We start from the raw sequence: 24,893 nt of genomic DNA on the forward strand, positions 1-24,893 counted from the left end.
GATATTGTCATTTGACCAGCTGGACAGTAGGTGGCAGCAAATACACATGCTTGAATTTCAAACTAGCGCTAGATGAGATGGATGAGGACGACGACTAAATGAAACGCAAATATGTGGCAAAAACAATGGTGACATGGTGAAAACAAGTAAACCTATAGATATCTCCGAAGCCATACTTATTTGTCTTTGTTTTGTTATAGTTTTTTTTTTTTTGTTAAATAATACAACTACTTTTGCCCCGGAAACAAGAACTGGACATCATGTTGGTGCGATCCCACAACCCAACATCGGGTGTGCTGTGTAAACAAGCCGGCCAGGCAACAACAAAATACTCAAAGGTGGGAAGCATATTTTCCAGTTGTTTTTCCCTATTGTGTTTCCTCACAGAAATGTGGCTCTTAGAGACCAACATTTGAACTAGTGTACATCTGAACCAGTAAGTTTGTACGGTTGACATGAAGCAGGCCTACCGTGTCTAATAATGTTCGTGTATGGACAGGTTGTTTTGGCATGTCTTCCCACTGACTATTACGATTTGAGTTCAAAGTTTGCACAATAGGCCTAGCCGTTTCTAATTCAACCTGAAATCAATAAATGTGATGTGTTTTCAGGGGGAAGTCTTTACTAGAGCTTGGTGCTTTCCGAATCCCCTTCTCGGCTGAAACGAATGGCCAAAAGACCGAACACGTGACAGTAAGTGACATGCACTGCTTGCATAGATTTCAGATAGCTTATATTATAGCCACTGTATGATAAAAAAAAAAGGCATAAATAATTATTATCATGAATTTATCCCTTTTAAGCGGGTTCAGTGGCCCCTGGCGGCCAATAGGGTACTTTCAAGGCAGCTTCATTGGAACAGACATCACTGGCCTACACTATTTAGCTAGTTTTAAAAATATTTGTATGTTCAATTACTTCGACAGTAGCTCATCTGCTTCCTTGCTGAGGGCCCTTAACAATGTCTCATTGCAGAGCACCGTCCTCAACTAATGGAGAGACTTCTAGTCGGGTCACTATATCAAGAGGAGGTGGATGAGCAGGACGTTTCCTGTAAACTGGCATGACTTAACGACGCTGAAGTTGGCATCCGATTCGCAGCATCCGATTCGGCAGCTGGTCCACTTAAATCGGTCCTGATTGAAAACCACTACACCTAGACTCTTCAAATCTGGACTAAATTTTCACAGTGAGGCTATACATTATATAAAACATAGTTACAGATTTGTGAAACCTTTTTTCTATTTGTGAAAATGCAATACAGGCTCATTTTAACGCTTTTTAGGGGTCCAGACTGCATTAGAACGGGTCCTGATTGAAAACCACTACAGCTGCATCCGAATACCTAGTACATATTTCTGTCTAGTGTCTACTACTTGACCATACCAGAGAATGTCTACCATACTACACTTGACTGTGTAGTACGGTCTACAGACATGCGTAGAACGCCGCCGAAACTCCACCGGATGTTTGGAGATGACGTATCTCCCCCCAGATGGCGGCAAAATGTACCTGTTTTCCGTCTTGTTATCGTTGCTATTAAATAAAAAAATGTCTCTTTCTACGCGAATGGCTCTTGAAATGGATATCTCTGCTAGAAGGCGTCGTCGTCGGTCATCTCGTAGAGCGACTTACCGGCAGGTTATGTTGTATATATGTGGACATTTGGTAAGTCATTTTTTTGGAATAATAATACATTTACAGTTATTTGTTACTCCGTGAAAAAGACGATTGAAGTTAATTTTTCCTTTTTTATTGAACACACACACACACACACACACACACACACACACACACACACACACACACACACATATATATATATATATATATATATATATATATATATATATATATATATATATATATATATATATATATATATATAAAATAAATAAATAAATAAATAAATAAAAAGCCGCTGTTGGTGGTGTCGGGTCAGCCATCTCTTCTTCGTTTGTTACCAGACTCCGGTTGCATTGTGGGATAGTGTGGTCCGTGGTTCACTTTGGCGGTAGTATGCATTCGGAAACGACTTCCGTACTACAGAATGCATACTAGAGTATTCGGACGAATAGGTGTAGTGGTTTTCAATCAGGACCGATTTGAAGATTCTAAGTGGTTTTCAAGCCGAATCGGATGCTGCGAATCGGATGCCAACTTCAGCGTTGTCATGACTTACCTCATTGATGATCCAAGCCTGACTCATGGAAAAAGGTGTTTTCATTAGGCTATTGATTTATTATGCTATTGCCATTCTTAATCCGCCAATACAATTGTATGTTGTTTGAGTACTACTTTATAGGTATCCTTCATTTATTAACTGTATTCTGAACAAATATTGATTGTTGACTGAAGTCTAATTGTCTACAGAATGAGATTGGATTATTTTATGGATTATGATCAATCCTACTAAAAGCAGATATGGCATGTCAATGCAATGCAATCTATCAAAGATTTATATGGTTATATATCTATAAAACAACCATCTCATCTTTTTCTATGGCAAATCTGCAATGCACTTGAAATTTAAATTGAATTGCGTGGGACACCAGCCCAGAGATAAAAAACGTTAATAGAGAGGACGCATTTTTATAAAACCCAACCACAATGGGGATCTATTTATAAATCTCTCACTTCACACACTTGACAAAGACATCATTTTGGAATAGTACATTTTGGAGTGGGGGGAGGGGGGATATTCAGTTGGTTGTAATCTGCCCCATCATCGCAAAATGCTATCAATCTTAAATCTTGCTACTAATTCACACTGCACCTTAAAATATGTTGTATTGTATAAAAATGTGCCGATCCCAGTTAGTAGCCTTCAGATTAAAAAAAAAGAGGGAATAACTGAGTCCGGTCCTCTCTTACTGGCTTTGCAACTTTGTGTTGTGAACTAGTGTCGCTCGGCTGGCTTGGTGGCGTGAGTGGGAGGGTTTTGGGAGCGTAGAAAGAACCATTCTTGTAAACAAAAAGACCGGCATATCAGCATATTTCATTTGCAGAAAATATCAGTTATAGAATGTGACTTTAGTTTATTAAAATCGATCAGCATTGGCTACAGATATGTACAGGTTATTCTGAGCTAGTTAAAATGTCACACAGTGGAACTCTAACAATGTCTGACATGAAGACTTAAGGCCTTACATGTCTTACAGTACTTGGAATATAGTTCTTAAGATCACATGAGGCTAGACTCAGAGCTACCTGGTGACCTCAAGTGTGCGAGGTGTTGATCTTTTCATTCTGTGTCTGAATAGTTGTTATAGGTTGAATGAGAAGAGTAAGTGAATGAGACTTCCTGACTGAACCTTTTCTGGAGCCTCAGAGATGGTGGGACCGCCCTCTGAGCTCACAGTTGGTTCCAGAATCCAGATCATCCTGCATATAACAAGGAACCTGTGCTCACGCTGGGTAGAGTTAGACATGCTTTCATGCTGGCGGCAGCAAGTCATGCTGCATCTGGAGCTAAGACAATACATAATACAGAATGGAGTCACAGTTTATACGGTTTATATTTATCAACTAAGGCTCAAAAGAATTATAACACTCACCTACTCACAACACGCTCGGAACATTGCTTTTGTTGATTTCTAAATGTCCCTGTGGTTGAGTCAAAAATAAAAGGGTGTGTGTGTGTGTGTGTGTGTGTGTGTGTGTGTGTGTGTGTGTGTGTGTGTGTGTGTGTGTGTGTGTGTGTGTGTGTGTGTGTGTGTGTGTGTGTGTGTGTGTGTGTGTGTGTGTGTTTAAGCAGAGTGGAAGGAGGTGTAAAAAAACGGCTACCGATATAACGGTAGCCGTGAAGAGTCTCTGGGGGAGAGAGGAGACATTTGTCGATTGGAAACTGACTGGTAACAAAGGCACAATCTGTGCCAAATACTTCTATCTCACACACACACACACACACACTTGGCACGCACGCACTCACCCAAGCACGCACATGAACACCCACGCACGCACATGAACATGCACGCACGCACACACACACACACACACACACACACACACACACACACAGGCACACGCTTAGCCCAAACAGGAGCTGTGGCGCTCAGCAAGATGTGTCACGTCAGTGTGATTGGTTGCCTTGGCGACAAGTAACATGAATGACCCGAGCGATGTGTTCACAGTGGGAAATCATATTACAGTGGCAAGAAGCAGGATCCACCAAGTATCTGTCTTTGTCTTTCTACCTAGCTATCTATCTGTCTATTTGTCTGTCTTTCAATCCATCTATCTGGCTGTCCAGCTCTCTAGCTATATTTCTGTCTCTCTGTCTGCCTATCTATCTATTGGTTTGTCTGTGTGCCCATATATCGGTCTGTCCATCTTACTAGCTATATGTCTGTCTCTCTGTCTGGCTGTCTGTCCGCCTTTCTGCCTTTCTTCCCTTCAGTGTTCCGAGACGGCATTCGCTCTCACATGGGCACACTAAATCTCACTGTACCAATAATGTCTATAACATCTCAATGACCAATTACCACCACTCCATCCATGCGCTGTCACACACCCACATATCTGCATCGCTGTAGCAATCATGCAACAGCGAGAGTAACGCAGTCTTACAACCACTTGCATCACAAATAACGTCACATTTTCTCCAATAGAAATGATTGCTGCAGTTAAATAGGCCAATGCACAGTGCATTAACGGACATGAAGGCCAAATAAGGCCTCTGCTTTGAGTGCAGCCAAACTACTCACACTGTCTCGAGAATATGGCATGTGATGACTGCAGCTTCTTCAGATGGTTCAACAGATGTGGAATCCTTCCTTCCCTCCATCCATTCGTCTGACACATCTCGCCTTCACAGTTAAACACATCCTTGCACAAACTACTTCTACGCATTATGCTTCTCTGCTTGTATAGATAGACTGAAACTGGGTTCTACAGCAGTCACCGGCAACCATGCTTTTAATGGGAAGGCCTTGATTATTTTATGGACATTGTGCTGTTCAGAAGATGGAGTGGGGCTCCTCAATTGTATTGTATCCAATCAACATGCCATCAAACACACGGCCTGTGTTAAACCTTCAGTCAAACATATGTTGTGGTAAATATGACCAGACGATCATCTGTGCCAAAAAATTTGTTCTTACACTCACACAAACTCGCGCACGGTTAACAATCTAACTATTAGTTCCTAACTCCCTGCACCCATGGTTTTTCATAATAATAATAGTCTTGCATATTTCGGAGTGTGTGACATTTTCAGAACTACACAGGTCCCCTGATATCACGTTTGCAATGGAACCATTCCATATCGCATCGTTTGAGGCGTGTGACAGCAAAGATGATCCATTTTCCAGGTACAATTTCCAACTCGTCAAGCCTCTAATTTCAACCTCCACTGATTTACATTTGTTTCAATTTGTGGATGTGGAATACCACCGCAGTAATAAACACAATTAAGTTGTCCATGTGTGTGATTACCTCCATTAGGCACTGAAATGGCGTTTTTAATTATTCGGCGTCTGTGAACTGTGACTGATTTGCAAAGAAAGACCAATGACAGAGATAACTCTTTACAAAATGAATAAATATCCTTACCTTTTTAAATTCAACACTTCATATTGAATTGTTGCAACATGCATTTGATCTATGTATTGATCAATGGAGATGCTCTTGCCTCTTATGGTGAATGCAGGTCATGAAGGAAATGGAGCAGAATATTTAATACAATTCCTGCAGGTAGGCTCTGGACGTTTGGGCATCGAACCCAAAGTCTTTCGGCCAGGAATCCAAAAATCCAGGCATCTCTTTCCAACTTACATTTGTTGTGTGTTGTTTGTTTGTTTGTGTTGTTAGGTTGGGTTGGGTCCTTTAATAACTACTACAGTAGAGTGCCATCACTGCACTGAATTCTAGACAATTTCCTGGACGTCAGAAACAAGTGAACTTCAGACCACAATTAGAATCTGCTTAAAACTTTAAAAACTGGAAAAAATTTGATTTTTGGTGATTTTTTGGAATATTTTCTTCAAAAAAAAAGAGTGTGTGGTCTTGAGGCGGTGAACTTCTTCCATGTGCACAGCACGTGGTCCGGGCATAAAGTAGCAAATGCAACATTAAGGGGAGCTCTTAACCGTGCCGCAAACAGACACCCACTCAACTGAACACTGCATCCATTGATTTATGTATCCATTCATTCATCAACCCATTCCTCCGTTCATCAATTCGTTGATATATTCATCCATTCATCTGCCACAGTTGTATAGTTACCCTGAAAAACCCGTTCAGCAGCAGATCCAGGAGAAGGAGAAAAATAGATTCTCGTCTCTTTTCATCCGTTCACGTTCTACAGTCTTCCAGGTTTCAGATTTTAATAGCCACTTTCATGTTACCATGATTCGATGTAGGCTCAGGCTGATTGGACAGAGAGCTAGCCCTCCGGAGCACCGGCTCTGACTGGTCTCAGCTTTCTTTAGTCTGAACTCTTCTACCTCTCTTCCTTCATTCTCTGAGTATCTCCGGAGCTGCTAGTCAGGCCCTCAGGGGAAGCAGTTCCTTTCTGGTGTCTGGTCCAATCATAAATTCATAATTCATGTCCGACACTATGTGTATATGATAATGCCAGATGATCCCTTCCAGGGGTGGTTCACAATCAAGCGCACACGAGGAAATGTATATTTTTTAATTTGGGTCTATTTTCAGTTGTATTTGTTTTAGACCGAACGGGGTAGCATCATTCATGTGCACCGTTATATGAGCGTGTGGCATTTGGTCACCTTCTTGGCTACATAGTTAGCATGGGAAATAGACTCAGCTCGAAGGAATAGGAGGAAATCTGAATAGACTGAAATATCTGAAATTGCAATGGATTTCCTGGAACATAGTTTTCTGATGCTTACTGCATACCTTGGTAAACCCTTCATAACATAATGAGGATTCAATTAAAGATTTATTTTTTGTCCATCACTTTAACTGTAAAGTTAGAGCCGAAGAGATGCTGAATAAGTTGATGGTGGGAGTGACTGTCTTGTACCATGGGGTCTCACCATAATATCCTCCCTTTATCTGACCCACAAAGCAGGGTTTTCATTCTGAGATGTCTGACTTCATGGACCAGCGTGAGGTTCTCTGGCTTGGGGTTGGCCAGGATAACCCAGGATAACTGCGGCAGGCCCAATAAGGCACCAGGCCAACTGAATAATTATAACCACTAATACCATGAAGGAACTGTACCATATTATCTATACTGCCGTTGTGATTGTTATTTTCGTTAAATGACTGCACTTGCGCTAATCCTCAATTAATTTCAAGCATTCATGAATAGCTGCAAATTCTACTACCTTGAAAAACAAAATAAATTCCCAGAGTACCTCCATTTTTGTTATGGACTGAGCAATGGTCTCTGAGTAAAAAGGGAGTATTCTTGAGCTCTCCACCAGTCCCTCCTGAAACATCTCAGACCCTTGTTGATGTTTCTCATGTCTCCCATAATCCAAAGTGCTGGGCCAAAGGCCCCAGTGGGAGCAACATGTAATCTTATCTAGGCCACAGAGACTCCCCTTGTCCGAGATGCGGTTATCTTCAATACCTGAGTACTAACACACACACACACACACACACACACACACACACACACACACACACACACACACACACACACACACACACACACACACACACACACACACACACACACACACACACACACACATGCACTCAAACACACACACACACACACATACCCAAATACCCACACATACGCACCACAACACACACACACGCACCCAAACACATACAAACACACACGCACCCAAACACATACAAACACACACACGCGCGTACCCAAACACACGCACACGCACACCCAAACACACACTGGCATACATATATACACACACACACACACACACATGCACGCACATGCACAGACCTGCCCAGTCTGTGTGCTGTGATCCTTATGTCTCTATGGGGAGTCCTAGACGAGCAGGAGGAAGCAGCTAGATGTACCATTAACGGTGATTGAATCCTTGAACGTACCCACTACTGTTTTAATTTTTTATGGATTTATGCTCTGTTCACAATGGGGTCGTATGGGGATGAGATGGCTTTCTAGTTGAATCCTGACCCTAAGCCACAAAAGCCACTGAAAGGGAATCAACATTTTCGTTGTATTCAAAATATTTGTGTCACTCAAGTTTTGCCTCGGATGCAATATTCCCTTTTTTAGCTTTTGTTGTTGGCATTGTTTGTAGCTAAATGGATACTTTATTTCCTTTCCAGAGTGGGATCCTCTCATCTCCGGCATATTCCTGTCCAGGTCAGCAGCACGCTAAACCTGGAATGAGATGGCCGTGTGGCGAAGGAGGTTTTGGGCGAAGGACGGCAGTCAGAGCGGGTGCCGTCGCTCGTCTTGGGTGGAGCGGTGTGTACGCAGTGATCTGGAGCGCAGCGTGGCGTTAAACGTGCGCTGTGTTGTGGGCAATGCACCGCGGTTTCTGGGCTTTGGAGTGACATTCTCGGAGGCCATTTTGTCTGCACCCTCAACCGAAAATAGCTTGTGTACCGTCGAGAAAAAGTCGCGTTGAAGCTACAAAGTCTTGACAGAAAGACATTTATTTTTACAATTCAAACATTTTTGTCTGAGTTCTTTCACCCTCTCAGGATCATGTGGTGAAGGATTATCTATTTTAAACTGCCTTAAGAGAAGAGTTATTTTCTGTCCACTCCCGCTGAGCATAGTGGGGGAGAGAATGCGACTTATTTGAAGTCCCTTACTAATATGGTCATGAAGACTGAATTAAAGATTTGGAATTTGTCCAGATTCACTCTCTCTCTCCTCCCCCCTGCTCTTAATAGTACTATTGGAGCTACTCTGTTACGAATGCATTTCCCCCTTCATTGACCCTGAGCAGCATATGATACAGGATATGACCTCATGACATTTTCCTTGTTGACATCCCACTGTGAGAGAAATGATGGTAGAGAACGAGCTTCCATAGAAGAGTAGGGCTGTTAGCCACCTGCTTTTTGCACACACACACACACACACACACACACACACACACACACACACACACACACACACACACACACACACACACACACACACACACAGACAGATCACATTTATCTCTCCTAGATGATCGGTGCAGACAGCCGGCCCAGGATAGATACAACAGCCTGTCGTAAAAAAAGTGATTTCAGACAGTTGGACCCCCCTCCCCCTCCAATACGGCTTGCTATCTATGTAAACAGCACACAGGGGCAAATTAACTAACACCTGCGCCCCCCTCCCCCCAACACACTCACCCCCCCACACACACACACACACACACACCTCCAGCATGGTGTACGCAGTTATAAAAAGTTAAATAGATAAATAAACACCGAGATTGAACAAACTCTGAACAAAGAGATTGAGATATGCTATGCACACACACACACACACACACACACACACACACACACACACACACACACACAGTTGTGTAGGCTGTGTAAACAGCCTGAAGAGTCTGCAGGAGGAAATGTATGACGGCGAAACCGAGCAAGCAGCCAGACTTAAGCTGCTGCAGCACATCAAGTGTGCTTGTGCATGTGCACTTCTGTGTGTGTGTGTGTGTGTGAGTGCGTACTGATATTTGTCCGCTGTCTGGATGTGGATTTTTCAACTCTGTAATATATTTTTGAGTTTCTTTTTTTTTTTTCTCCTCTTTGGTTTCCTAGGCAACCGCGTGACTGGGAGCGGGGCTTTGCACAGCGGGGCTGGTGAGTGACGAAACCAGAGCCCTGCCACTGGGCTGGCGTGTACAATGTGAGAGTGAGCATTAAATGTGGGTCACTCATAAGCCTTTATTAACTCCCCCAACCCCTGTCCCCCAAGTGAGGCAATTTAATTTGCATTTGCTTGACACGGCTGCACTTCGTTTACAGCGGTAGGCAACCCCCTCAAGCCTGACATATATGCAGCAGCCAGAGGAGAAGAGGAAGGTAAACACACACTCACATATCTCCACGGAGGGACTTGTCGATTTGCATTGCGTTTCTCTGTTGCCTAGCTGGTGCTGCATTAGCTCGTCGTACACTGTAGCACTGCAGCATTTGCATTGCAGTCTTGGTCTTTTTTTTGTTTCACTTCGATGCGTCCATTGGGAGCCTGAGGTCATGGCTTTCCATCTCCGTCTCAGACACAGCGTAATACGTTTGTTGTGATGAGCACGGCTCCTCGGGTGGACACCCTGCTGTGAGGGGCCGTGTCCTGTTTGGAGAGAGATGGGCGATGATGACCTAGGGGTGATGCCACTTGTTCCTAATTCGTTCATTGCTAATTCATTTGGTGTCCCCTTGGTTGTCATGGCGATCTGCTGCTCATAGTTTTTCGCTCTGTTGTGGCCTCTGACACGTCTTGATGTGGAGTCATTCCTTACCAAATCATGGGCACATATTAATTATACCGCTGTGTGTGTGTGTCTGTGGGTATGTGTGTGTAGTTTGATGTGTGAAGTGGGTGCACAACCAAATGGGCCGTGTAGTCTAGACTACACTTGTCTGTGTACACTGAGATGCACACACAGAAAAATCCCAAATGTATCAACACTTTGGGTAATGAATAAGCTATCTGTTACACTAAACTACTTCCCTGGGGTTATTGTGAAGGAGATGTGTGTGTAGCCAACCTGAGCTCTTCACACAGTCAAAAGCCCCCCCCCCCCCCCCCTCTTCCCCAGAGAGTGGGGAACAGGCAAGAGCCTGTGTGCTGAGCTCAGCACGATCTCACAGAGGAAATGCACCAAACTATGCTTTTATAAGTGCTGCGATTCACTGAAAGAAAGATGGCCAGAGTCCCCAGCCCTATATCTAAAACATCCATCAATAACACATCTGCAAGCTCAGAAACTTCCGCCTTCTGACGTTCAGTACCGGAGACCTGGGGCATTTACCAATCCAAGACAACCTATGTCCGAACTCTGAAACATGCTATCATAGTCGCCGCCCTGACAGAATTCCCGTTCGTAGTCAAATACCCGGCCTTCAAAATTGCCACAGCTTTTTCTTTTTAATTTCTTTGCATTTTATTGAAAGATTATATTTCGAACGACGGCGAACTTAGGAGCAATGTTTACCCTGACGTTGAACTTGTGAGCAGGCAGTAGATCTAGAACTCTGACTCGTTTGGTTGTTTCCGATTGGCTGTGGCGAGCTTCTGTCCAGCTGTGGGAATACCCCCTGCTGTGTCTCTGTGTAGCTACAGCTGTGATGAGGGTCGGAGGGGGGGGGGAGTAAAGATGGAGCGATATGGAGAAGGGAAGGCGAAGCCCCCTGTCGGGATCAACCAGGGTATCACATTCTGTTACGTTATAATGGTGCTGGAAGCCAGCCCACGCCGGGTGACTATTGTAACCGAAGAAAGCAAGCTGGGCTCACAGTCGCCCCCCATGGGCTGTGATCCCAGCACCGCTGAATGTATTTCAACAAAAAACATGCTAAACCTAGCTTACTACGGCTGTTCAGATAAACTGTCGGAGTCCATTTGTTAGTATAGAGACCAAACCTAGAAGTGAAAACAAAGATAAAAGCATATGTATGAAAGTTATTATCACCATTCTGACACGGTTAATCTATAGTGGATGTTAACGGGAATATCATTTGTGTGCATTGTGTTGGCAAGACTAGTTCAGCATGTTCAGGTGGTGTTTGACGTGAATGCCCTCATTCCCCTTTTATACTGTTTGAACATGAGCCCTGTCACTCTCTCAGTAGGGCGAGAAGTTTTCAGGCCCCAGCCCAAGCACCCTAATGCTTAGACAAAAATCGAAATCGAAATCCTCTCCGTCACTCAATTGCTTTACGTGTCACGTGTTCTCATCAAGGGCCTTTTTCTTTTCCGCACATCTTCTTATTAAACTATAACTAAGAGCACTAGTAGTTTGACTACGTCTTCCTACGACCTGACCCATGAGGAAAAATGGGTTCATAAATTAGAACAAACATACAATATCATGTCGGCTTGTAGATAAAAAAACCCATGGTAGATTTATTAGATAAGGGGATTTGCAATTCAGCCTTGTGTCATGTTGATTATAAGATGGGTATTAGAAAATCCTCTCTAGATTTGCAGGGTTTTCAAACACCTAGATCTTGATTACATGGGAGTTGGGAAGAAAAAAATATTTGCAAATGCAATCAAACGTGTGTGTGTGTGTGTGTGTGTGTGTGTGTGTGTGTGTGTGTGTGTGTGTGTGTGTGTGTGTGTGTGTGTGTGTGTGTGTGTGTGTGTGTGTGTGTTGGTGTTTGAAATGAATATGTGTGTGTGTGCGTGCCTGTGTAATTTTTTGTTTGGTAACTATTGACAAACAATCCTATCACGTGATTAAAGAGCAACAGAACATTCCTAATAATACAATACTATTGAAGAACATTACAGAGCAAAACCAAAACATCACCAGGTACGCCACCGCAACCAAGATGGAGGCTTTTGTCATGAATAAACCACTATAATCATCACTTATTTTCAGCTAGCGGTAAAAACATATAGGCATGCTGGCAATCGTAGAAAAATTGCTGCCATTTAAACATTAACTTTCACTTTCCCTTTTCCAGGTCACTTGTTCTTTTGAAGGGCCCTGTATAGCTCACCTTGTACCCTCTGAATGAATGTAAAAAAGGACTGAAAGAAAGTCTAAGTGGAGAGGGAACGAACAAACAGCTACTCTGAAAGATTTAGAGGTAGCGAGGCCGTGATCGGGGTCACAAGCAGGGCAGCGTCTCTGCAGTAATTGGGTGGAAGGGCTTTAAATTCTACTGCGAAACCTCTACCAGGTATTCAGGAAAATGTGATTTATTGTATTTTTTAATCAAATTTTTTATGTGTGTGTGTGCGTGTGCGTGCATATGTCTCTGCATATCGTGTGTGTGTGCTATCTAAGTCTGCGTCCGAGTTTAACAGCACATACTGTAGGTGTTCTTGGCTGTTCTTGTCAGCACACATACACACACTCACAGCAGCACGTGCACATTTCACATGTGAGTGAGATCGACAAATCCCTGTTCTACCCTTGCTAACATGACAAGGTGTCTCTGGAGATGAAGGGTGAGGGGGGGCTGTAGGAGCAGGTCTGGCTCTGTTGGTTCAACTGGTTACTTCCTTTATGATGGAAAGTTGAACTTGTCTCCCGACCTTTTGCATTGAAATGCTTTCCTGTTACAACCAGCAGTAGCAGTAAGTTGGATGGATAGAAAGATAGATGGAGAGATATGGATAGATACGGATAGATAGATATACAGGTAGATAGGAAACAAGATAAGGGACGATTCTGATTGAGTAGCTCATTCCATAACATTATATGCAATATATAATGTACTATCATTACATCGTACATTTATTGTGCAAAAGGTAGAACTAGTTGGTAGAGAACTATCTTTAATTAAGGGATCGCAATGGTCCGCAAAAGTCACGCAAAAACTTAAAACATGATTACTTTCTTGAAAGGGGTTTAACAGTTTTTGTGCATAACCTCAATGCAAAATGCTCAAGGAAAAGACCCAGACAAGAAAAACACGCGTTTAAAATAACCATGCAGATCAGAATCGCAGAGGTGCATTTGTGAGGGATAATTAGACAAAGACAATGACGTGTTAAGCGTTAGAAACACTACAACTAAACTATAAAGGTCTGTCTTGTTAAATATTTTACATGCATGTGTATGCGGTTCAGAGTGTGTGCTTTTCAGTGATTCAAAACAAATGCTTTTCTGAGAGGCTCTCTCTGGAACAGTGCCAGGCTGCTGCTGTTGTTTGTGTGTGTCTGTGGGTGTTTTTGTTGTGGCGTGCCAACAACTGCTATTGATCCTGGCTGACTTTATCACACTGTTTCAGCAACTCCCATTGGCCGATAATCCTGTTTGTTTGTCTGTCAGTGCTTGACACTGTTGCCGTCAGGCTCTTACAAGATCCTACCCGATTGTATTCCTCTAGCCGTAAAAACACAGCGAAAGAATGAAATACAAGAGGTAAGGTTATCTTTGGAAGATGCAACAAATAACGACTCGAATCAAAGTATTTGTATGTGCTGATTGTGCTCATTTGGATTTATTTACTTTTCAAACTAATTATTATTCACGGTTTATCACTTTTTCACATGCTTTAGCTCGATTAGCTATGAACTGACAGATCATAGCTTTTGAAGACGGCAGATGTATTTTACATCAAAGGGTACATTTTGAATACCGGTACATATCTTCCTTTGAGTCTCAATGTAATCAGATTAACATAAGCCTGATAAACACATTACAGGTTTAAAGTGTAAAGCGCCATACTTGTCTGATATTGTAGCCTATTCAATTTCCTAACTTAAGTTAAAACCTTGTTATTGATTACTTTAAACAGGTGGATGTGCTTTTCAACTCCCTAGTCTCAGTTTCTCAAGCTTTATGGTACCAGTATGAAAAGACACATCCATGTACACAAAAACATTGTGAAAGCATGCGGGTACAGACCCTAACCCAAACCCCACATGTTGTGTTACACAAAGTGGGGATGTCATGTAGCCATCTGCTGATCCCGCCCCCCGTGTGGCCAATAGAAGAGAACACGGTTAGTTTGACACGGTACTGAAAAACCCTGGTGGTGTATGGTCTGGGGACGTCCTTCAACGTTGTATTGGAACATAGTGCAAGCTTGTGTGTTCTGTTTTAAGCCCTGCGTCTGTGGTTGGTTTAATAATGTTTGAGGCTGCCCGTGTCACATGATGAAGAAAAAACGTTTTTTTTCATTTAATAGTCCTAATAGATCAATATTATCAATTGATATTTGATTACACAGCAGTCAGAAGTGTATCATTGCACAGGGTTTGGTAATAAGAGATTATCTTATAACTTGGGGGACCAAAGTGTTGGTCTTTATGGGTGACATTTAAGTAAGATTTACATCACATTCTTCAGCACACGTTGCAGCTTTTGCCGTTAAAAACAGTCTTGGTATTTTAGACATTGCTACCATTTATATTAGGGTTAGGGTTAGGGTTAGAATCAGCAAACATTTGGCAGATAATATAGAGTCCTTTCTTGTATGTGCTTGCCGACCAAAGGCAGTGACTGATTCTCTATTTATCTCACTCTCTGTTTGTTCTCAAACATAAAGAACTACAGACTCATACAGAATAAATAAATAAAATAGTGTATTTTCTTATCAATCCAGAAATATTTTGTAGTTTGTCAAAATATGTCATCTGATCATTAAGCCAACTATTAGGTATTGGAGCAGATATAGGACTTTTCCCTTTTTGGTGCCTGGTCTAAAAGCCTATTTGTATATCTACATGACTATCAATTACAATCTCCATGTCAGACAGTGACCTGTCAATCCACATAATGCAGTCATAGTTCTGCAGCTGGCATGGATCTATACAGGGCCACCAGCCCGGTGTCACTGTGATAGGTCAACAGAGACTGGTGAGGCTGCAGGTACTTATGCCGCGTTTCCACTGCAGGGTGCGGATCGGATCGCAAAGGTGCGGGTCGGGTCGCGTTTCCACCGCCAAAAGTGGGCGTGACCCGGACTTTGCCGTACCCGTTCCGGCCCCATTATCGGGACTCCTCCGTTGCGGTACCCAAAACGAGAAATTCTCGTTTTGGGAAGAAATTCGCGTCCCGTGAAATTCTAGCTACACCCCCCCTCCGTTGATTGGTCGACAGAATCGTCACTTCCGGGTGACGCGGGGATAAAAACAAACAAACAGTAGCCTCGAGGTATTATTCTTTACAATTAACATGTCGCGTAAAAAGCTTGCTTGGGCGAACAAGGAGGTGGAGACACTCGTCTGCATTCTTGGGGAGGAAGACGTTGTTTACGATGTTTACGTAGCTGCCGCGGCGATCGACATCCGGGCTACCACCAAGGGTACTGTCGGCAGTGGAAACGCGACCTCGGAACTGAGCTGGGCTATACCGCCCCCTCCCTACCGCACCTTTGCGATCCGATCCGTTCCGCACCCTGCAGTGGAAATGGGGCACTAGATGACCTGCAACGGACCCATCATCCATCAAGGGTACCTGTGCAGCTCGAGGACTCCAGGACCCCTGCAAAAAGCAACAAGGAAGTGTCCTGGTTCTAAAAGTTTCCCGCTCCCCAAACCACCTTGCCGTAGGACACAGTGGCTTACAATCGGCCACACAAGCATACCGCAAAGGGGATTTGTGTTTCGGTCGTAACAGGCTTTCTGAGCGTTAGATTCGCGCTATCATCCATGTTCCTCCCCGTGTTCCTCGTTGGGTCTTATCCCGTCGGATCTCAGCGCCCGGGAGCCCTCTGCACACAAACCCGGGTTCGGAATCCCAGCGTGCCCTTTCACTGCTGTCAGCACAAAAATAAACCTGTGTTGTTTTGTTTTGGTCTTGCCGCGGACGTATTCTACCCATCTTATTTTCCACGGTTCTGTATGGACTGAATCATGAATGAATAAACCAGCGCGCACACACACACACACACACACACACACACACAGACACACAGACACAGACCCTCACACTCGCACGCACACATGTGCACACACCTAGGGAATTAGAGAGCACAATGGATCCAGGGGTTGGTTATTTGGCGGGAGCTGTTTCAGCCCTGCACAATAGCAGGGTATTGTGACTGGTTGTGATAGAGGAGGGCTGGAACATGCCCCCGCAAGATAACACCGTGCCACATATAATGCGGCCGGTCCTTCACGGCGGATTGGATTCACGAATGTTCCGGTGGCCGTGGCTCTCATCACGCGTAGTTAGACGGCGTGCGTCAGAATGTTGTCGCCAAAACGGGCGATTATTTCTCCTCGTCCTTGACATTTGTTCGCCTGTTATCCAAAAGACAGGCCTCAGTCTTATTTACTCCCGGTAATCACACTATTGATGCATTGCAGGGGTCCGCTGGAATGGTGTGTGGTAACCATGGTAACGGGTGTAGTGGAGCGTTGGAGTGTTTAGAGATTTGGTAGTCGTGTTTTGTCCGACGTGCATAAGCGTTTTGATCATTTCAAGAGATGACAAGTCTGATGAGGGACTGGCTCTCATCACAATCTAATAAGTAAATCATTTTCTACATTTGATGTGCCTTTTATTTCATCAGTGTTTACTGGGTTGCACTGTGAAATCAGCTCAAATTGAGTGAATACTGCCATTTCCCTCAATCGGATGCTTAGCCATAAAAATCCTCAGTGGAACAGATTTATTTTCACTGCCTGTCATGGGTAATCTGCCCAAAAGCCCAACCATTAAACACGGTTTAGGATTAATCAGCACTATAAACTCCCCGGGTGAATACTTCAAGGCAGATTGCTGACCTGGTAGCAAACGGCACTAAAGCAGAGTGACAACTGCTAACGTGTCGCAGATGCAGACAAAATCTGCATCTGCGTCGTAATTGCACCACGAGTGGCTGGAAGCCCACATCCTCCATTAGATTCCAACAACACCTGCCTGCTCAGACTGTACACCCCCGCATCTGTAGCCGCCGCCGCAGCCTTACCCAAGAACCTTTCCCCGACTGCCACGGAGAGCGCTGCTCCCCGCGCTCCACCTGTCGTATCTCCACGCCATCAGCAACTCTCCCCGCCACCCGCCGCCCGGTAATCTGCTTCCCGCACTTAATTAGCCCGCCGCAGAACCCCCCCGTAGTAGGCCTCTAAGTGGCCAAAGCGGCGATCCGTCAACCAGCAGCTCTAAGTGGGCAGACATCCTCCCCACCAGAGACCCTCCCCCTCACCCTCCCCACCGCCTCGTCCCCCAAACTCCATCTCCGGACCCGCTCCACACCGCTGCCTCCGTTATGGTGTCATCAGCACTTCCTCCTGTCGTACGCATCCCGCTCCGACGGCAGGAACCGAACAAAACAATGATGGGGGTGGGTCTACCAGAGGGACGGGTGTGTGTGTGTGTGGGTGTGGGTGGGACGGGGGGATGATTTGCAGGAAGGCCGTAGACTGAGCGCTGCGCGTTCATCCGTGGGACATGCATTACGTGTTGATAATGAAGACTCGCTATAAGATGCTGTCACATGAGCTGTCCTTGATATCGCCTCGTCTGCGTTTTGCAGCGCCGCCGTGCGTTCCGCCTGATGGCGGAACTGCCAACAGCGCCAGGCTAAAGATCGCCCGTTGAAGAGCTGTGATTGGCTGAATGTTGCTGTTGAATAGGTTTTGACTGGCTCTGTAACGCAATGCGATTCCGCTGATTAATACATTGTCGCTGTCATACATTGTTAATAATATAATAATAATGATAACATATGCATTGGGATGGACGCATCTATCTATATTATCCAACCCTACTGTAACGGCTATCATATGTTAGCATGGGTGACCCCATGCAGGAATCTAACCCATGGCAGTGTTAATGCCAACCTCCACCAATAGAGCATTTTTATAACAAAAACGATTCGTCCTTATTTCCTATCCATCCAAAAAATACAAACACACACACAAATAGTTGTGTGCATTCTACTTGCACACAACTATTTTTGTCTTTCTCTGTTCCTGAAAACTCCCTCGATGTCTCAAATTCGAGTGTCTGCAAATGTCTGTTTGTTAATAGGGGTTTGAAATGTGTATGGGGTCGGACTGGGCTGCCACAACGGCTCACCAACCAAACTGTGGATCGCAGAGCAGCGGGGGGTGTGAGCACGACAGGCTTAAGGTGTGTTTAGGGGCCCGGGAGGAAGGGAGGGAGGGAGGGAGGTGAGCTTGGGCGGGGGTGGGGCGGTGCTGTTCAGTTCGGTTGACGGATCTCTTTTGAGTATAAACACTGCGCCACGGCTTCGCTCCCCTAAGCGGGCCTACTTTCTTCTTCCTGGAAGCTCCTGCCAATAAAAGACTTAACCCTCGCAGAGATGGGGGGGAAATGATTGTGACAGCTCTGCTAGGATCAGGCTGACCCCTCTGCATGGCTACCAACCAGCCCTGTGGTACCATGGGTGCTGTAGTTCTGTTAGACTGTAGTTCTTTAATTTTGATACAGCTTGAGAGTCAGCTGTCAGATTGTGATTGTTTTGGGGGGATATAACACTACTTATCACCCTTTAAGCAGGGATTGGATGTTGTTTAATCCTATTATTTTACAGTATTAATAGAGACGTCACACTCTGCTCAGGAACAGACACAAAGGCTGAACAGGAATACACACTAATTATGTATAGGCTTTTGAAGTATGTAAAACAGAGATACTGGATACATTTTGCAATATTTGCACGATTTATCTCTTTGGTTATGGCCTATGTACCAAATTAAGAGCACATTTACTTTATTTATTTTCCTATGGCTATTGGGTTTTGCTTAATGTAGCCCTAAGTACACACACACACGCGCACACAAGCACACATGAATGCACACAAAAACACCATCCAGTCATTAGCACAGATGTTGCTGGAAAAGCCTCTGATCATTTCACCGTTCACACTCACGCGGAGCGGATCATTGAACGAGCAATTTCCTCGCTCCGATGGCCGCCTCCGCCCTCACGCCACACAGCCCGGGATTAAACTATCTAATCAATTAGCTAGCTAGCAGCCACGCCTGCTAATTGATGCCGCCGCGGCCAATACAGTGGCTCCGTCTGAAATGAGGCGCCATGACTGTGATCGTCAATTATGAAACGGCGGTGGTGTCAGTGAGCGTGAAATAGCCACAGACGGATGGCACATCATCATCATCTTGGTCTTTCTCCCTTCTGCTCGTTCATTGGCCAGATTTATAAAACATTTAGAAGGGATTGGAAATGAGGCTTTCGTCTGTGGCCTAATGTGTGGGTGTGTGTTCGTTTGTCGGTGTGGGTGTGCGTGCTGGTGGGTTATTCAGCTGTTAAAAGGGTACATCTCTTTTTGCAAGTTGTTTGAACCTGCCATAATTTGTGCGGATGGATTCACAGCATGAGCCAACGAGCGGTTTAATAATTGAGTCAAAGGGTGCTAGAAAATGGTAATTTGCATGTGTATGAGTCTTCCTAGTTGTAAGGTCATCCCTTCTTATTTGTTACCATAGCGTTTGAATTGTATTATAAGTAGTATAAAAAAAGCCTGCTTTCGTTTACGATCATCCACAACCTCTTTAATAGTCGATCACATAAGCAGGACCTTGGCAGTTATTACGGACACCCAGACAATGATCATCCACATAATCACTGTGGCAAAAACAATATTCTCACCCACCAAGTGAGGCCAGGGGGGCAATTTACCTTGCAATAAACTACACTCAGGCCTTAGTGAGTTTGACAATAAATATGCCGCTTCTCATCTCGCTCTTGTTGTTAAAACCTCACGCTGCTGGAGCATCATAGTCAAAATAAATCACTGTAATTGGATTACAGGGCCAGGGAGCGTCTGCATTATGTAGTTGTTGTTTTTTCCTCCGCTTGCTTTGTTTAAAAAGACATCTGCCAGGTAGCCAGAGGTGGCCGTTAGACTTTGTTTATGATTTATCTCGACTCACTCTTTGTGGAAAGTAAACACTTTTCTTTTGGCAGCTGTGATAGTTGTTCCTAGTTCCAATAAGCTGTTTTAATTTGCAGTCAATCTCTGACACCATTTTCCGAGGACCATTTTCCTCTGGGGACAACAGGCAATATTTACGGGGTTCTGGTGTAGCCTTATAATGGATGAAGGATATCAAGGCCAAGCGGTCCTCTGTGATGCGCCGGGCGTTGTTTACAGTCCAATCAACAGAAAGGATATTGGAGTTAAAGTTGATAGAAGAAGTCTACGACTGAATTGTTTCTTGGTTTTTCCTTAGGTGTTTAGGTCCAGTAGGCATTTGGGCTAATGTTGTCATCAGACAATTTAGCTGATGGCTTCTGGCATTGTAGCTCTCCACGCAGACATCACTTGCATGCAACTAAGGCCCGCTCAAACACGATTCTTCAATTCTAGTCTGACTACAAACAGACACCAGAACACCTCCCATACCAAAATCGGGTTCCGGTGCTTACAGATTCTGCATTCATCTGCAGATATCTGCTCCTAGAGATTCGTTTTTGGCTTTAGTAACTCACAACTTTTAAAGGAAAACCCCAAAAGCCCTATCTATCATAGACAATTGCCATTCTCCGGCCGGACAAAGGACTCAGGATGGTGAGGTTGAAGCCGGTTTATTGAACAGCCATTTTCACCACACACTCCCACAGCCAATGGGTAATGTGCTGGAAGTCTACAGTCTAAGTATGGACATAAGATAATATTTCATGGTTGAAATCTCTTTATATCAATTTTAGCAAACATGCCAGCAAACAACATGCGATTGTAATCAACAACTGCTGATATCCATCAACGGACCTCTCTGACTTGATAATGCTGTGCTGACCTTGCCAATAATATGGAACCCGGTTGAGTCTTGTCTGTTGTGGTTCACGTGTCAATTATTGTTGATTGATATGTGTAACGGGTAAGATCATAGGACCTAGCAGCAACCTCAGAAAAGGCGGCTGACCTTGGGTGTACATTAACTAGGTGTGGTATTCCCACGGGATTTGACTAAAATCCTGTTTTTAAGGTTGTGTACCTACATGTTGTTTTTGCTGGCATCAAACAGCAGAATAACTCAAAATGATCAAAAACAATTAAATTGATGGACTTAAAACAGTTTATTTAAAAAAATAATAATAATCGGGGCAGTGCGCACTGCGCAAGAATTCAGGAGGTTAAACCACAGGTTACAGGTCGTATATATCTCTCTGTGTATTTTACCCATCAATCATTATTCTGCTCCCGTTGATGTTAAAACCTGCAGACTTGATGACCTCTTCAGGACTAGTATCTGCAGTGATTCGCCGGCGGACAGACCCAGCACTGAATAATGATGTATCAGGTATCAGATCTGGCAAGTTTCTCTGCCTCTGGAGAGACTTGGGGTTTCCTGCTGAAGTCATTCTGCCAAAAATATTCCCCAAATCAGGATTTTTGCTACTGTCAGCTAATGGAAATGTTGCCAATATTTTGATTAGACAAATTGTCCAAGACACTGGGGTTACGTTCCACGTCCAATCAGGTGGGCTGTTTAGGTTCCCAGTTTGGCGTCATTATAGGGTCATTCTCAGACTCATGGAATTCACTTTTCTGAGGCACATCCGCAAGGTAAACCCTGAAGATGATTAGTATTGAAACAAAACCCCAGCATTGTATTTGGTTTTTGACCGAATGCATTAACAATAGACATAATTAAATACCACTATTGCTTATGTTAACATCTATATTGGTAAATTGAGGTTACTATTCAATTTGATTTTATTAGCCCTTTTGTGCTTCCAGCCTCATTAGTAATGGAATTGGACCGGCATTAGCCTAGCCAAGATGGTTCAATTTAAGGCCTGGCCCAAACCAGGACACTAAATGTCCTAGTTTGCCAATGGCTGTAGCACTGCCCAGATCCCCACTCTGAAGTGACCCACAACAAACCCTTATCCAGCATAAACATTTACAAGCTTCTATACCATCCATATCTGAAACTCACCATGTTTTGGTTAATATGCCAACCGTATCTATCTAAACAATCCTGAATTTGAAAACCGCATCCAAAATGTTGCACCTAACCCTGAAAATTCACAATCGCATACCTAAATGTAACCATATTTCTGGCAGAAAACCACCAAACCAGTGAATGACAGGCACAATTCTTACTTTGTTCAAGCTCATCCCTTATTCAATTGTATGTTCCTCTTTTGTGGCAAGGAGCTAAAGAACAGGATAGAAAATAAATCCCCCCTAATTCTCCTTTCTCTGAATAATTTCAAATATCTTTTTCTGCGTCAAGATGACAGTTCATGATGTACAAGTGTTACTGCTTGTAACTTGCTCTTCGTCATTAGGGATACTATCTAATCCACCCCATAAACCATACAGGAAGATCATTTATTCAGTTGTGTGGATGATATTTTCTCAGATTAAGAATTACTACTTAATATTGGTAGCCTTTTTTTTTTTTTCAATGAATGGATTAACATTTTGTTAAATGTTTCATTCCTTGCACCATCGTGCCACTTCTGTAAATCGTAATGGATTTGTGAAATTTCTCAGAAAACTCTAAGATAGCCCAGAGAAAACTCGAAGGGAATACCACAATATCGTTTTGTGTGCTCTGTGCGAACGCTTCTGAAGTGGCGATGAGTGATGCATGCATATAAGTAGATTTTCTCACTTCTCCAGCGCTGTGGTGGGAGAGGCGGTTGATCCGGAGAAACGCCTTCTAATATAACGTGGTTTTGACACATTGAGCGAATGAGCGTCACATAGCGCCTGAACCAACCCACCTGTTAGTTATATAACAGCAGTAGTGTTAATGGGGCTTTTTCCACCCCCCCATACCGATTTAGCTGACTGTGGGTGTCAGAACCAAGGGAAATGTGTTATTGTTTATCAATTGATAGGAAATAATTTAGCCATCTGAAATAGTTTGGCCATCAGAATAACACATAACACATGGTAATAATGATAATAGTAATATCTTTATTTATATAGCACCTTTAAAAACAATGGTTTACAAAGTGCTTTGACATAAGACATTTAGGAAGACATTTAGGAAGTGAATAAAAAGAATAAAAAGGCGGCATCACGTAAAAGCAAGTCTATGAAAATGTGTTTTAAGAAGTGATTTAAAAGAGGTTACTGATTCAGCAAGCTTTATCTCCGCTGGTTTTAACAGACGACATTGGCCCAATCCCAAAGTGAGCCCTGAGGACTAAGGACTAAGGACTCAAGGGGCCCTATTCTAACGGTCTGAAACGCAAGTGAGAAGCGCCAACCGCAAGTAGCTTTGTGGGCGGTTCTATGGCGAAGTTGCTATTTTACCAGCGCATTAATGACTCTTGCGCCCGGCGCAAATCTCAAAAGGTTGGTCTGAAGTAGCCTAATTACCCGTAGGTGTGGTTTGGGAGTAACGTGCAATAAACCAACGAGGGTGCCATCTCCCATCTCCTTTAAGAGCCATGAGCGCATTTAAATCTGACGAGTTGATATTTTGACAGCGTGTTTGCAGTCTCTGATGAGACAGATGCAAGACCACATGAATTTCAAACTTCAAATGGCTCAGTTTATGGCCAAATAATATGGCCTAATTCACACATGGAATAGCGTTTTCTTCCACAACTTCAGAAATACTGAGTCCTCAAAAACGTAACACACATATGATATGCGGTAACTGTAGTTCTATTTAATGATATACGCAATACATTAACAAACATTGTTTCTTACCAGTATTGTATGCATTATCGTTATCGACTTGTGTTCCTAATATGCATGTGTTCCCCCGTTAATATACATTGCCATGGACTGTATTATGCGTTACGTGTTTAGTTTGCGTGTGTTTAGACAGATGGACGCACACACGCGCGTCCATCAGAATACTTCAGTATAAAGGATGTATTGAATGATTTAGGTGATTATTGGCCTACACATACTAATCATAAGTCAGAACGGGCTACATTTGGCTGAATTATAAGTAGTAATATGAAGAGCCATTTGGGAGCCAAAAGAGCAGGCTCTTGTTGGTGAGCTGATCCAAATGATTTACTAAATAAAGCCGTTTATTGTGCAATTGTTCAGCTAGTCCGTCAGTCCAGACATTGGGGTTGGGCAATTACAACACATGGTACTGCTCACCTGTATTCAGACCTTCAGAAAGGTCCTTTGGTGAGCATGTATTTAGTTATGTCTATCAAGTTTAGCTCGATATAGATCAAAGCAATCTTTATCACAGATAATAAGAAGAATATATAACATATATGCTTCTCTTTCACTGTCTGTGTCTCCGTGCGATAATAAATCATGTTATGCCTACGTCAGTTATTATCTTCCTCAGTTCGAAAGATTCTATCTTTATTCGTTTATCTTTATTACTATCTTTATTAGATATGTACGATTCTGAGTTATCCTTTGCAGCCAAGGCCGGGCCAGACAGAAAAATCTAAGCACGAAACCCG

The 24,893-nt window shown here is 43.5% G+C and overlaps 1 long non-coding RNA gene across 1 annotated transcript; it reads left to right on the forward strand.

The window, feature by feature from the left end:
* Positions 1-90: 90 nt before the first annotated feature.
* On the forward strand, positions 91-9,774 carry LOC132449740 (uncharacterized). Its single transcript, XR_009523644.1, has 3 exons — positions 91-338; positions 612-693; positions 9,682-9,774. It is a non-coding gene; the product is annotated as an uncharacterized LOC132449740 (long non-coding RNA).
* Positions 9,775-24,893: the final 15,119 nt, after the last annotated feature.

Source organism: Gadus macrocephalus, chromosome 21 (genome assembly GCF_031168955.1).
Source record: "Gadus macrocephalus chromosome 21, ASM3116895v1".
Lineage (NCBI taxonomy): Eukaryota > Metazoa > Chordata > Actinopteri > Gadiformes > Gadidae > Gadus > Gadus macrocephalus.